We start from the raw sequence: 15829 nt of genomic DNA, 5'->3' as shown, positions 1-15829 counted from the left end.
AATGGACAAAAATTAGGAAATGTGGAAAAGAAAGTGCAAAGAAGGAAGCATGTTAATTCTAATTTTCTCTTTTAATAACAGACTTATTTTTTAGAGGTATGATATTAAAACATGCAAATTCAATTGCATCATTTAAATATTAAAAAAAACTATCAGAATAACTAAAAGGAATACTGTGAATACAAGTAGGAGGTAAAGTAAATATAGTACATCCTCTGCTTTCCTAGAGAAGAGATAGTGAAAACTGTATACATTTTACATTTGGTAAATAAAATAATTTTTGAAGTTATAATGGTAATTACTGTAAAAGCTAAACTAAAAAACCATTAACTGTGGATGATTCTAAATTGTGAGTACACATGTGTGTGCTTATATGTGTCTTTGGTGTGAGAAACAAATGAGTTTTACTTTTTAAATTCTTCTGTAATATTTTATTTGGTATGTACATGTATTTTCTTGATAATGAGAGTATCAGGGAAAGGCAGTGTTATTAAGTGAAAGTTTCCAGAATACTTAGAAAAGTAATAAATATAGAGTTTCATATTTTTTCATGAAACAAATTTGAATATTTATTTTTTTAAGTATGGGGAAAGATTTTCTATGTACGAAAATCACAATGGTAGGTAACAGAATGGTAAATATTGTTAATGTATTAAAAAATAAGTAAAATAGCAAATATAGACACATAAAATATATTTTATCAAAATGACTAAAAGATGCTATCTTTATTAAAGAATACTTACAAAACAGCAGAAACTTGGTTTCATATAAATAACTGGGACATGAACTGACAGTTTATAAAAGAATATGGATGAGCAGTAAATATATGAAAAAAAATCAATCTCAGTAATCCTCACTTTTTTTTTTTAATTCCATTTAGGATCATTGGATTGAAAGTTTTCTTTTCACTTTTTAGTAGGGGTATATATAAGCATAGGACTTGCCAGGTGGTGTAGTGGTAAAGAATCCACCTACCAGTGCAGAGACCCAAGAGACACGGGTTTGATACCTGGGTCAGGAAGATCCCCTTGAGTAGGAAACTGCAACCCGCTTCAGTATTCTTGCCTGGAAAATTCCATGGACAGAGGAGCCTGGCGGGCTACAGTCCATGGGGTCACAAAGAGTCGGCCACAACTGAACACACACACACACACACAAGCATACCCTTTCTGAAAATCCATTTTAAATGAATTTTTAAGAGCTTTATTAAAGCATGTCTCATCAATCCTGTGAAATACTTAGAAATGAAGTCAAAGACATGCACAAAATGATCATTATACTATTTATAATAGCAAGATAGTGGAAATTGCTTATCTCTAAGAAATAAAAATGTTTTTAATAAACTAAGGAAAATCTATTTTCTTAAGAGAGTGAAAACTGAAGCAAGGATTAAGTTGCTTAAATTTCACTCAGGAAGTGTCAGCCCAGTGTAGTGTGGGTGAAGGAAAAAAGGAAGTGAGTTGAAATCCAAAGCAATATCAAGCAATGCATTGCTGTGTTTGCTACTGTTTCAAATAAGCCACAGAGACAGAAGATATCTTCTGGAGGCAAGCTTAGGTAGCATGAAAGACCCTTCTGAAAGGGGAGTGGTCCTGGGAGTGGTTCACAGAAGAAAGAAAGGTGGGATACTTATCTATCCTGCTGTCTTCTGTTTCTTATTTCTTACTGACTGAAGTCCACCTCACAGTGGATAATCCCCCCCAATCTGGTGAGCACCCCTGAAGCTGGATTCTGCTCTTTACAATGAATTATTTCATCCACGTTCAAAAAGCACATGAATGATCTGGAGTGGCTTGGCCACCAGCCAGGAGAGTGAAAGAAGGAGACGGTCAAAGAAATATGGAGAGGCACACAAGGGTGGAGTCCCAGTAAAATCTAGATGGATCATGATCATGGAATCCTTACAAGGAAGTTTTCTAAAAATAAAGAATGTCACAGAAATGTTCATGGAATTATGTTGAATCATAGAAAAGTGAGAAAAAATGTCTATAAGTATGTTAGGAACCCAAGATCATGAGATAGCTATATGAATAAATAGGAAGATAGACTGATGGACACATCAATAATTTAGAAGCAAGTTTACTAACAATAAGTTGCTTCCTGCGTTAGGTGATTTTCAGCTTGGGGTTATTTTTTCCAAATAGTGCCTTCAGTGTTCAAAAATATTACCATGTTTTCACATTACTTTTATAATTAGAGTTAACCAGAAGCATGTATTACAAAACACAACTAAAGTAGTTACAACGGTATCTAATTTTACTAAGTTTTAGTAAGTTATATTTCAATATACATATTAAATTTCAGGAAACTTCAGACACTTCAGACATTCAGTCTTCAGAATGAAGACTCCATGGGGATGCATAAAATATAGAGTTTAAAAGACCAGTTGATGTGACAGATGTTCCTTTTCCATTGTGTCAGATGAAAATAACAGAATATCTTTTTTAGGAAGCTTTTTTTTTTTTTTTGAGTAAAGCTCTCTAAATAAATCATCTATGTTAGTTTGACATATTATGAGATAAAATAAGAAATTATTTCACATTTGTGGTGAAATAATTTACACTGTGGTTCAAGAACCATTAAAAACACAAAGTAGAATCATTTATCAGTTGTAGTTATGCTTTTAGTAAAATAATCTCTGGTAAATTAAATTTAGATTATGTAAAAGAGCTGGACAAGATTCAAGGGCATTGAATCAAGGTACATCATGACATAATATACTTTTAGATGATGAATGGAAAAGGAAACCAAACATTTTAGCATTTTTATAGTTTAGCCAAATCTATATTCTTTCACTTTTGTTCTGATCAGATTTACACAAAATTAAGCTTTTAAAACAAAACAAAAGGTAGTCTTTTGCTTAGAGCCTTTTTGAATTACAATAATTTTTGAATGTCAGTAAAATTTTCTAAAGTCTGGTTACAGGTGTTTGTTTTGTTTTGGTTCCAATTTGTTTGATTTGTTTTCTGAAATTTCACCAGCATACCAGGAGCCCTAGATAATGGTTCCAAGGCATGAGAAAATGAATGGGTAACAAAAAGAGGGATTATAATAATAATAGCAAATATGTGAAGAACGAATGGAGCAGGGCAAAGGCTAATAGAGTTTTGCCAAGAGAATAGCAAACACCATCTTCCAACAATGCAAGAGATGACTCTGCACATGGACATCACCAGATGGTCAACACTGAAATCAGATTGATTATATTCTTTGCAGTCAAATATGGAGAAGCTCTATAAACTCAGCGAAAACAAGACCGGGAGCTGACTGTGGCTCAGATCATGAACTCCTTATTGCCAAATTCAGACTTAAATTGAAGAAAGTAGGGAAAACCACTAGACCATTCAGGTATGACCTAAATCAAGTCCCTTATGCTTATACAGTGGAAGTGAGAAATATATTTAAGGGACTAGGTCTGATAGACAGAGAGCCTGATGAACTATGGACGGAGGTTCATGACATTGTACAGGAGACAGGGATCAAGACAATCCCCAAGAAAAAGAAATGCAGAAAAGCAAAATGGTTGTCTGAGGAGGCCTTACAAATAGCTGTGAAAAGAAGAAAAGCGAAAAGCAAAGGAGAAAAGGAAAGCTATACTCATTTGAATGCAGAGTTCCAAAGAGCAAGGAGAGATAAGAAAGCCTTCCTCAGTGATCAATGAAAAGAAATAGAGGAAAACAATAGAATGGGAAAGACTAGAGATCTCTTCAAGAAAATTAGAGATACCAAGGGAACACTTCATGCAAAGATGGGCTGAACAAAGGACAGAAATGGAATGGACCTAACAGAAGCAGAAGATGTTAAGAAAAGGTGGCAAGAATACACAGAAGAACTGTACAAAAAAGATTTTCATGACCCAGATAATCACAATGGTGTGATCACTCACCTAGAGTTAGACATCCTGGAATGTGAAGTCAAGTGGATCTTAGGAAGCATCACTACGAACAAAGTTAGTGGAGTTGATGGAATTCCAATTGAGCTATTTCAAATCCTAAAAGATGATGCTGTGAAAGTGCTGCAATCATTATGCTAGCAAATTTGGAAAACTCAGCAGTGGCCACAGGACTAGAAAAGGGCAGTTTTCATTCCAATCCCAAAGAAAGGTAATGCCAAAGAATGCTCAAATACCACACAAGTGCACTCATCTCACACACTAGCAAAGTAATGCTCAAAATTCTCCAAGCCAGGCTTCAACAATTCATAAACTGTGAACTTCAAGATGTTCAAGCTGGTTTTAGAAAAAGCAGAGGAACCAAAGATCAAATTTTCAACACCCACTGGATCATCGAAAAAGCAAACGAGTTCCAGAAAAATATCTACTTCTGCTTTATTGACTATGCCAAAGCCTTTGACTGTGTGGATCACAATAAACAGTGGAAAAGTCTTCAAGAGATGGGAATACCAGACCACCTGATCTGCCACCTGAGAAATCTGTATGCAGGTCAAGAAGCAACGTTAGAACTGGACATGGAACAACAGACTGGTTCCAAATTTTGAAAGGAGTATGTCAAAGCTGTATATTATCACCCTGCTTATTTAACTTCTATGCAGAGTACATCTTGTGAAATGCTGGGCTGGATGAAGCACAAGCTGGAATCAAGATTACCGGGAGAAATATCAATAACCTCAGATATGCAGATGACACTACCCTTATGGCAGAAAACAAAGAAGAACTAAAGAGCCTCTTGATGAAAGTGAAAGAGGAGAATGAAAAAGTTGGCTTAAAATTCAAGATTCAGAAAACTAAGATCATGGCATCCGGTCCCACCACTTCATGGCAAATAGATGGGGAAATAGTGGAAACAGTGACAGATTTTATTTTGGGGGGCTCCAAAATCACTGCAGATGGTGACTGCAGCCATGAAATTAAAAGACACTTGCTCCTTGGAAGAAAAGTTATGACCTATCTAGACAGCATAGTAAAAAAGCAGAGACATTACTTCTGCCTAGTCAAAGCTATGGTTTTTCCAGTAGTCATGTATGGATGTGAGTTGAAGTATAAAGAAAGCTGAACGCCGAAGAATTGATGCTTTTGAACTGTGATGCTGGAGAAGACTCTTGAGAGTCCCTTGGGCAGCAAGGAGATCCAAACAGTCCATCCTAAAGGCAATCAGTCCTAAATATTCATTGGAAGGACTTGATGCTGAAGCTGAAACTCTAATACTTTGGCCACCTGATTCAAAGAACTGACTCATTGGAAAAGACCCTGATGCTGGGAAAGATTGAAGGCGGGAGGAGAAGGGGATGACAGAGGATGAGATGGTTGGATGGCATCACCGACTCAATGGACATGAGTTTGAATAAACTCTGGGAGTTGGTGATAGATAGAGAGGCCTGGTGTGCTGCAGTCCATGGGGTCACAAGGAGTCGGACAGAACTGATTGACTGAACTGAATTGAACTGAATATATCATTAGCGAAAAAAAAACCATAAAGCAAAAAATGTGCATTAAAATCATATATAATATAACCACAGTTGTTTAAGAAAGCATTCCAATATCAAATGGCAAAGTTTATCAATGCAAAACTACAACTACTTTTATACCAACCTAATAGTCTCCTTGTTTCAGAACAGACCATTTTATCCAGAAAAACTTCTTGAACTTCATTCTGAGAACAAAATTACTAACAGCCAGCTGTTGTGTTTATGAGGTTGTAGACAGAAGAGCACACCTCCCAGGTGTTCTCAGTAAAGTTCTTTAAAATAATTATCTTGATAATTGACCCAGCGCTCAATCTGGCTTTGATATTTGTGGCCTCTCAGTTTAATCCTCCTGCTGTTTCCTTAAGAAGATCTGCTTACTTCTGGTGTTAGTTTCAGCGCTCTTGAATCTGTTTTTTTAATAGGAACCATCAGCTTTCTATCTACCAATAACTCGCATCTGAAACTAGGATATTTTCTTAACGGATTTTATTATGGTTTATATATAAAATATTTAAATTTATAAATAATATATGACTTCCCTGGTGGCTCAGATGGTAAAGCATCTGCCTACAATGTGGGAGACCTGGGTTCAATCCCTGGGTTGGGAAGATCCCCTGGAGAAGGAAATGGCAACCCACTCCAGTATTCTTGCCTGGAAAATCCCATGGATGGTGGAGCCTGGGTAGGCTACAGTCCATGGGGTCACAAAGAGTTGGACATGACTGAGTGACTTCACTTTCACTTTTTACTTTCAAATAATATATACTATATAAAAAAATAATCTTATGTGTGTGTGTGTATGTGTATAGACAGAAAGAGAGAGAGAGAGAGAACATTTATTATGAGGAATTGGCTCATATGATTCTGGAGTTTGAGAACTTCCATGATCTGCCATGTACAAAGTGAAGACTTGGGGAAACTGGAAGTGTAATTCAGTCTGAGTCTTTAGTCTCAGAACCAGGGGAGCAGATGGTATAAATCCCAATACAAGAGCCAGAGAAAATGAGATGAGATGTCCTAGTCCAAGCATTAAGGTAAGGTGATGGGGGAAATGTAACAGCTTAATTCCTCCTTCCTTTACCTTTTATGTTCTAGTGAGGCCTTCATCAGATTAGATGATGCCCATTCACACTGGACAGAGCAATTACTTTAGTGACTCTTCCAATCCAAATGCTAATCTCATTCAGAAAATGTGTCACAGACGTTCCAGGAATTATATGTAATCTGGGCACCCTGTGGCCAGTCAAGTTGACCAGTTAAAAGTTAACCAACACAAGCCTGATATGAGTCTCTATTTACTCATAGAGTATAAAGTTATATAGAAGATTTCGTGAAGTTCATATCCAATTTTTATACAAAAGTATTACCAACTTTTTGTTATTCTTATGAATGGAGTATATTTTTCATTATATTTCTAGCTACTTTTGAGAATACACAGAATTTTCCATAATATTTACTTATTTTTACTCTTAACAATAAAATGCATTTTAAGCTGATAATTGTTGCAAACAATTTTCTGAGTTTTTATATAGATAGTATCCCTTGCAAATAATGGTAATTTTCTTTGTTACTTTCCAATCGCTATATCTCATTCTGTTTTCCCACATTATTCAATATACCAAGCCTAGCAGAGCAATTCCAAGAAACATGGTAGTAACATCACTTTTGTCAAATTTCACAGATGCACATTCACTGTTTTGTAATACAGATAACATGAAGATATTCATTGCTGTGTTAAGCAGGATCATTATATTTTTCCATTCATTCATTTTTAAGTAAATATTTCCTTTTTCAAATGCCTTTTTGGTGCATTGTTTTGTTTTTATATTTTCAAGACTTCCCCCACTACCTTGAACCCCTATGCATATTGAGTTTGTCAACCACAGTCTGATTATTTTCCAACCTTCTACAAATTTTAGAACGTGATGTTATGCTAGAAAAAAAAATAACATTATAGCTACTAACTATTTAGAATATATTGATATGTTTATTGGTCAATATGCTCAAAAGGAGGCTTCCCTTGTGGCTCAGAAGGTAAAGAATCTGCCTGCAATGTGAGAGACCTGGGTTCAATCCCCAGGTTTGGAAGATCCCATGGAAAAAGGAATGGCTACCCACTCCAGTAATATTGCCTGGAGAATTCCATGGACAGAGAAGCCTGGTGAGCTATACAGTCCATGGGATCGCAAAGAGTCAGACACAACTGAACAACTAACACTACTACTATGCTCTAAGGGTCACTTCTTACTTTCCTCCTGCCATATTCTCTGTCTCAGGAGACTGAGTCCCACAGCTACATAGCCCATGCTCCCTTACCAATTAGTGACTGACTGAGTTCTGCCAATGGGGGCTAGAAGCAGAATATTTGAGGGTAAGTGCCGAGTGGAAGCCAGATTCTAGGGTATTTCTCCCACCTCTCTGCTTCAGATTGCCATCTTACTGTGTCTGCATCTCCTTGTTGTAACTTGCAGCAACTCTCCTTCTTGCTAAGCTCCAGTTCCTACTAGAAGGCTCTTACTCCTGTTCCTTTGTGCCACTGTTTCCTATCCTTGCCCCCCTAGCACTAGGTTTAGTAATGGTAAACTGGGAACAGTGATAGTAATCCTCGGCTAACTGCCAAATTGCCTCGCAGTCCCTTGTTCTCCCTTTCAGTTCTTCTAGCATATTCTGAACATTATATTCCCAATATTAAATTTCCGCTATTGAACTCCATAGCTTAAATTCTCTTTATGCCTGGTCCCTAACTGATACATATACTTTTTTTTAATGAAAACTGTTACTTAATAATTAGCTACAGAGGAGATGGAGCAGAAATCATTCAAAGTCATCATCATAAGAAACAATAAAAATGTAAGTTGAAAATAAAGACATTAACATTTCCTTTTAATACTTTTTATATCTAATAATTCCATCTTCCAACTAAAAAAAGCACTTGAATATCTAGTAAATGAAATAACTTTATAAAAAGGGAGATTCACAAGTTCATATATAGATTCATGTACCTTAATTTTCAGTCTAGATGTATAAAGTGGAATGCATCATATATACCAGAAAATCATTGAGCTTCATTTATTTATCTTTGATAAACAATCTATAATTAGTGGTCACAGAAGAAGAATTTTATGAGGTTATGATAACTCGAAAAAGTTTCCCACTTTAAAAGTATATTTTCCCAGTGCACCAGGCCCAAGCACTTGTCTCATGCATCCAACCTGGGCTGGTGATCTGTTTCACCCTAGATAATATACATGTTTTGATGCTGTTCTCTCAAAACATCCCACCCTGGCCTTCTCCAGAGGGATCGGGTAGAGAGGGAGGTGGGAGGGGGGATCGGGATGGGGAATACATGTAAATCCATGGCTGATTCATGTCAATGTATGACAAAAACCACTACAATACTGTACAGTAATTAGCCTCCAACTAATAAAAATAAATGGAAAAAAAAGAAAAAAAGTCAAAAAAAGAAAAAGTCATAATATGTTATAATAAACCTTTTGATCACAAAAAAAAATGTATATTTTCATCAAAAGTCCTCAGGATATATAAGTAAACACAGAAGCATGATATGATGAAAATAAAGTAATTCCCAACCACATTGTTTTTGTACTTTTTAACATATGAATTTATATGTTTAAAATACTTGTCTTAGATGAGTCATGTTAATTTTTTAAAGCTCATTTTCATATTCTATTGGGAAGGCAGACTGAAATTAACAAAGGCAAGCATATTTTACAATGAGATTCATTTGCTAATACTTTCAGAAGAAGAATGGAAGGAAATTAATATGTTAGAATACATAACGAGTTGGAGTATCAGCATTGATCTAAATGAACTCATTTTATTACTTTTCTTGTTTCTTTTTCAGTGAAAGATTACAAATAATTTGGTTTCATATCCCTTTATTTGTTGAAGTAGATTTATTTTGAATCTCTACTTTCCTTAAAATGTTAGGCTTTTATCTTTATCTAAATAATCAAAGACTTTTGCTAATATATCCAACTTGCCTAGGACTAAATCTCATTAAAATTAATTAAAGTTATTCTAACAACTTACTTTATAAAACCTATAAGTTGCAGTAATGCCATGAGTTAGTTTATTTAAAAACAGAAACTCACTTTAACAGGAAAGTTCAATTTTGAGAGAATTTGAATTCATGATATTGTATATTATAATAATAAACTCAATATCAAGGATTACAATTGTCAGTAAATTTTTAAATGAGATCAGCATGTAAATTTTCATAATGGATAAAAGTAAATAAAATTTGAATTGTTTCATAAATGTATATGATAGTTACTTTGAAGATTTTAAGATCATCACAGAAAAGAAACAATAGCTGCATCTCCTTGATGCATTATTCTTTTTTGATAGTTTTTCAAAAAATATTTATTTGTTTACTTTCACCTCTTTTTTCACATTTATACATGTAATTTATGCCCTTGACTTTTATTGAAATAATTTAGGGATTCTATTAAAAAATAAAGTGTGCAGTAGTGGAGGGAAACCTAGTAATGATGTCATTCTCCCTTGGGAAACAAAAGAGAGAAGAAGGAAGAATTGCACATGAAATTGGCTTTTATGCACATCCTTAGCCGGGATGAAAGGAAAGACACACCAGTCTCTCAAAGCTGTAATGCTGTCAATCAATCTTCTTAACCCCAGGACTCTGAGAACTTAATGTCATTGTCTCTCCCAGATAACTCACCACACTCTTGGACCAGTATCTATTAAACAGTTGCCACCATGAGACTTTGGTGTCTTAGAGAATAGGGACAGAAAGTTCTATATAGCCAGTACATAGGATAGTGCTCACCACATATAGATATTTAATAAAAGTTGTTAAAATAAGTGATTAAATGCCCAGCAAAGAAGTACAGTATGGTGTAGGATTTCTAGCAAGTCAGTTTTTTTTTTCTTTTTTTTCAGTTGGTTCTAGCATTGCTTCAAGTATGGTTTTCTGAGACAGAGGTGAATAGTCATCTACTCTGCTGCATGCAAGTGTGTTTAAGCTTTTAGCTTAGCCTTCTTATTAAGTTATATATTTCAATATTTACATTTAAGAGGATTAATCTAACAAAAATAAAACTTTTCACAGCCAAAAAGAAAGGAAACAGAATTTAATGGCTCAGAAACTTACAAAGAGCTTTCTTACATATTACTGAATATATAATCCATGCTAAATGTGCACCAGTATCTGTACTTTCTAGAGAAAGTTTCATAGATAGCCTTTGCCCTAGGAAATTTACAGTCTGGGGAAGCATAATTAGACATGGAACATACACTCTTTGTCAACACTCATGTATCAGTATTATAAAATCATGACTAAGAAAGTCCCCTGAAAACACAACAACCCAAACCTATGGGACACTGTAAAAGCAGTGCTAAGGGGAAGGTTCATAGCAATAGAGGCTTACCTCAAGAAACAAGAAAAAAGTCAAATAAATAACCTAACTCTACACCTAAAGTAACTGGAAAAGGAAGAAATGAAGAACCCCAGGGTTAGCAGAAGAAAAGAAATCTTAAAAATTAGGGCAGAAATAAATGCAAAAGAAACAAAAGAGACATAGAAAAAATCAACAAAGCCAAAAGCTGGTTCTTTGAGAAGATAAATAAAATTGACAAACCATTAGCCAGACTCATCAAGAGACAAAGGGAGAAGAGTCAAATTAACAAAATTAGAAATGAAAATGGAGAAATCACAACAGAAAATGCAGAAATACAAAGGATCATAAGAGACTACTATCAGCAACTATATACCAATAAAATGGACAACTTGGAAGAAATGGACAAATTCTTAGAAAAGTACAACTTTCCAAAACTGAACCAGGAAGAAATAGAAAATCTTAACAGACCCATCACAAGCTCGGAAATTGAAACTGTAATCAGAAATCTTCCAGCAAACAAAAGCGCAGGACCAGACAGCTTCACGGCTGAATTCTACCAAAAATTTAGAGAAGAATTAACACCTATCCTACTCAAACTCTTCCAGAAAATTGCAGAGGAAGGTAAACTTACAAACTCATTCTATGAGGCCACCATCACCCTAATACCAAAACCAGACAAAGATGCCACAAAAAAAGAAAGCTACAGGCCAATATCACTGATGAACATAGAGGCAAAAACCCTTAACAAAATTCTAGCAAACAGAATCCAAAAACATATTAAAAAGATCATACATCATGACCAAGTGGCCTTTATCCCAGGGATGCAAGGATTCTTCAATATCCACAAATCAATCAACGTGATACACCACATTAACAAATTGAAAGATAAAAACCATATGATCATCTCAATAGATGCAGAGAAAGCCTTAGACAAAATTCAACATCCATGTATGATAAAAACCCTCCAGAAAGCAGGAATAGAAGGAACATACCTCAACATAATAAAAACTATATATGATAAACCCACAGCAAAAAATTATCCTCAATGGTGAAAAATTGAAAGCATTTCCCTTAAAGTCAGGAACAAGACAAGGGTGCCCATTCTCACCACTACTATTCAACATAGTTTTGGAAGTTTTGGCCACAGCAATCAGAGCAGAAAAAGAAATAAAAGGAATCCAGATTGGAAAAGAAGAAGTAAAACTCTCACTGTTTGCAGATGACATGATCCTCTACATAGAAAACCCTAAAGACTCCACCAGAATATTACTAGAGCTAATTAATGAATATAGTAAAGTTGCAGGATATAAAATTAACACACAGAAATCCCCTTCATTCCTATACACTAACAATGAGAAAACAGAAAGAGAAATTAAGGAAACAATTTCACTCACCATTGCAATGAAAAGAATAAAATACTGCAGACACCAAGACTACATAGGGATGCTTCCACACAAGGATACTCTATCAAGATAATTAGATAAACAACCGTTTCACCTAATTTCATACAGAGACAGTAAGTTACAAGAGTAAAGTGTATAGCAATACAAGTTTATTTCAAGAAACAAGAAAAATGTCACATAAAAACGTAACTTCCATCTAGAGGAATAACATAAAGAACAAAGCCTAAAGCCAGCTGAAGGAGGGAAATAATAAAGATCAGAGAGGAAATAAGTAAAATAGAGACACAGAAGCAACAGGTAAGATCAATGAAACCAAGAGTTGACTTTTTGAGGAGATAAACAAAATTTTTTTGTTTTTTAGCCAAACTCATTAAGCAAAAAAGAGAGAGCAAACAAACAAAAAAAGAAGTTATAACTGGTATTATAGAAATACAAAAAATCGTAAGAGAGTACTATGACCGATTATGCACCAAAAAATAAGACAACCTAGAAAAAATGGACAAATTCTTAGAAACATACAATCTTCCAAGACTGAATCAGAAGGAAACAGAAATTCTGAACAGACCATTTACTGGTATTGAAATTGAATCATTAATCAAAAAACTCCCAACAAACAAAAGTCCAGGACCAGACAGCTTTAAAGGGAAATTCTACCAAACATTCAAAGAAGAGTCAACACCTATCCTTCTCAAACTTTCCAAAAAATCAAAGAAGGGGACACTTTCAAACCCATTCTATGAGGCCAACATTTTCTTGATACCAAAATCAGACAAAGACACTACAAAAAAAAGAAAATTGCAGGCCAGTATCTCTGGTGAACATAGATGCAAAAATACTAAAAAATGAATTTAATAATACATAAAAAGGAGCATACACCATGATAAGGTGGGATTTAGTTCAGGGTTAAATATTTGCAAATAAATCAACATGATATGCCACATTAACAAAACAAAGGATAAGAATCACATGATCATCCCAATAGATGGCAAAAAAGCATTTGACAAAATTCAACATCCATTTATGACTAAAAACACTCAAAAAGTGGGTATAGAGAGAACATAATAAAGGTCATTTATGACAAACCCAAAGCTAACATCACAGTCAGTTGTAACTGAAGGTTTTTTCTCTAGGATCCGGAACAAGAAAAGAATGCTCACATTTGCTATCACTGTTCAATGTAGTATTGGAAGTCCTAGCCACAGTAAATCAGCAAAGATAAAGAAATAAAAGGCATCCAAATTGGAAGGAAAGAAGTAAAACTGCAACTGTTTGATAGTGACATGATACTATACATAGAAATCTCTAATATATAATATTTATATTTAGTATGCTTCTCTGAATTGATAGATTAAGCAAGTAAAACATGTATAAAATACAGGTGATTTTAACAGCTTTAAATTTAATGTACAGAATATATACAGAACATTTCATCCAATAAACTCATAACACACATTTTTTTTCAGGCACACAGGGAACATCCAAAATCATTGACCATATACTAGACCATAAAGCAACTTTAAGGGAATTCTAAAGAATTTAAATAATGTAATATAATCACAATGTCTTCCCTAGTGGCTCAGAGGGTAAAGAGTTTGCCTGCAATGCAGGAGACCCTAGTTTGATCCCTGCATCGGGAAGATCCCCTGGAGAAGGGAATGGCAACCCGCTCCAGTACTTTTACCTGGGAAATTTCATGGACAGAGGAGCCTGGCAGGCCCCAATCCATGGGGTTGCAAAGAGTTGGACATTACTGAGCAACTAGCAAACACGCTCAATCACAATGTAATTAAATAAAAATATCAATAATGAATAAATAAATCAAAACTTCCAGAGAGATAGGGAAAGAAGCATGATGGAGTATTATATATTAGAGTAGTATGCATGCATGTGTGCTAAGTCGCTTCAGTTATGTCTGACTCTTTATGACCCTATGGACTGTAGCCTACCAGGCTCCTCTGTCCATGGGATTCTCCAGGCAAGAATACTGGAGTGGGTAACCCTTCCTTTCTCCAGGGAATCTTCCCAACCCAGGGATTGAACCCACGTCTCTTATGTCTCCTGCATTTGCAGGAGGGCTCTTGACCACTAATACCACCTAGAAAGCTCACTAAAGTAGTGTATAAGATTGAACTAGGAGTATGGGATTAACAGATACAAACTACTATACATAAAATAGAGAAGTAACAAGGAGTTACTGTATAGCACAGGTAACTGTATCCAATATCATATAATGATCTACAAAGGAAAATAATCTGAACAAAATACATACAACTAAATCACTTTTCTGTACACTTGAAGCTAACACAATATTGTCAATCAACTAATTCAATTTTTAAAAAAATCATGGGGCAGAAAGAATACCATTGAAAAACAAGATGAAAACAAAACAAAAAGCATAAAGATACATACATATATACATATATTAAGACATAAAGATTCAAAAGAATTATTGCCAAGGTTAGGAAGACCCTATCAAGTTTCTTTCACATATGAACTATAAAATGTGGGATCTTTTCAAGTTACCTTGTACAAGGACTGCGAAAGACTTTCAGTCTAGTTGCACTGAACTCTGCTTCTAGGGAACACTCAAACTTCATTAAGGAGAACAGGTGGCTTGCAAATAAATCAAGGGCCATTTACCCCTACTTTTTTCAAAGAAAAGGAGAAGGATAATTTCTTAAGTGAACTCAAGAACAGAATCTAAGACAAGAAATTAAAAGCAGGAATGTGGATCCTCAAAAGTAGGTGTGAAAGAATAGGGTCAGTGAAACAGAAAATAGGGAAATCCCAGAAAAAGTGCTCCCAGTTTTGGAGAATCCTCTGAGGTAAAGTAAGCAGAGAGATGTTGGCAATGTGCAAATGAAATGTCCATCACACCCCAGCTATGTTAGAGGTGTTGCCAGCCACCAAGTGTGTGTTACAGTGAGATATTTGGGACTCAAAATGGGCTCTATGCATGCTATTACTAAGTCGTGCCTGCTTAATGGCTTTAGGTCCCCCTTTCACTCTTATTCTTAAGTCTACTTTGTTGTAACTCTATGTAAAAGTATTTGTCCCTATGGAGTAACTTCAGTACTCCATATGATGATGCACAAAACTCTTCAAATCTAGCCCAATTGCCACCATATTATTCCACATTCCCTTGATAACTAGGATTACAAGAATTGGAAAATGAGCAGAAGATCTGAATACACATTTTTGCAAAGAAGACATACAGATGGCTAACAAGCATATGAAAAGATGCTCAACATCACTAATCATTAGAAAAGTACAAATCAAAGCTCCAATAAGGTATCACCTCGCACTAATCAGAATGGCTGTCACCAAAATGTCTACAAATCATAAATGCTGGAGAGGGTCTGGAGAAAAGGAAACCTTCCTACACTGTTGATGGGAATGTCAGTTGGTATAATCACTATGGAGAACGGGATGGAGGTTCTTTAAAAAACTAAAATTAGTGCTACCATATGATCGAGCAATCCCTCTCCTGAGCATATATCCAGGGAAAACCACAATGGGAAAAAATACGTGCACCTCAATGTTCACAACAGCACTATTTACAATAGTCAAGGCATGAAAATAACTCAAGTGTCCATCAACAGATGACTGGCTTAAAAA

This window comes from Cervus elaphus, chromosome X (genome assembly GCF_910594005.1).
Source record: "Cervus elaphus chromosome X, mCerEla1.1, whole genome shotgun sequence".
In the NCBI taxonomy this organism is placed as follows: Eukaryota; Metazoa; Chordata; class Mammalia; order Artiodactyla; family Cervidae; genus Cervus; species Cervus elaphus.
This window is presented reverse-complemented; position numbering follows the sequence as displayed.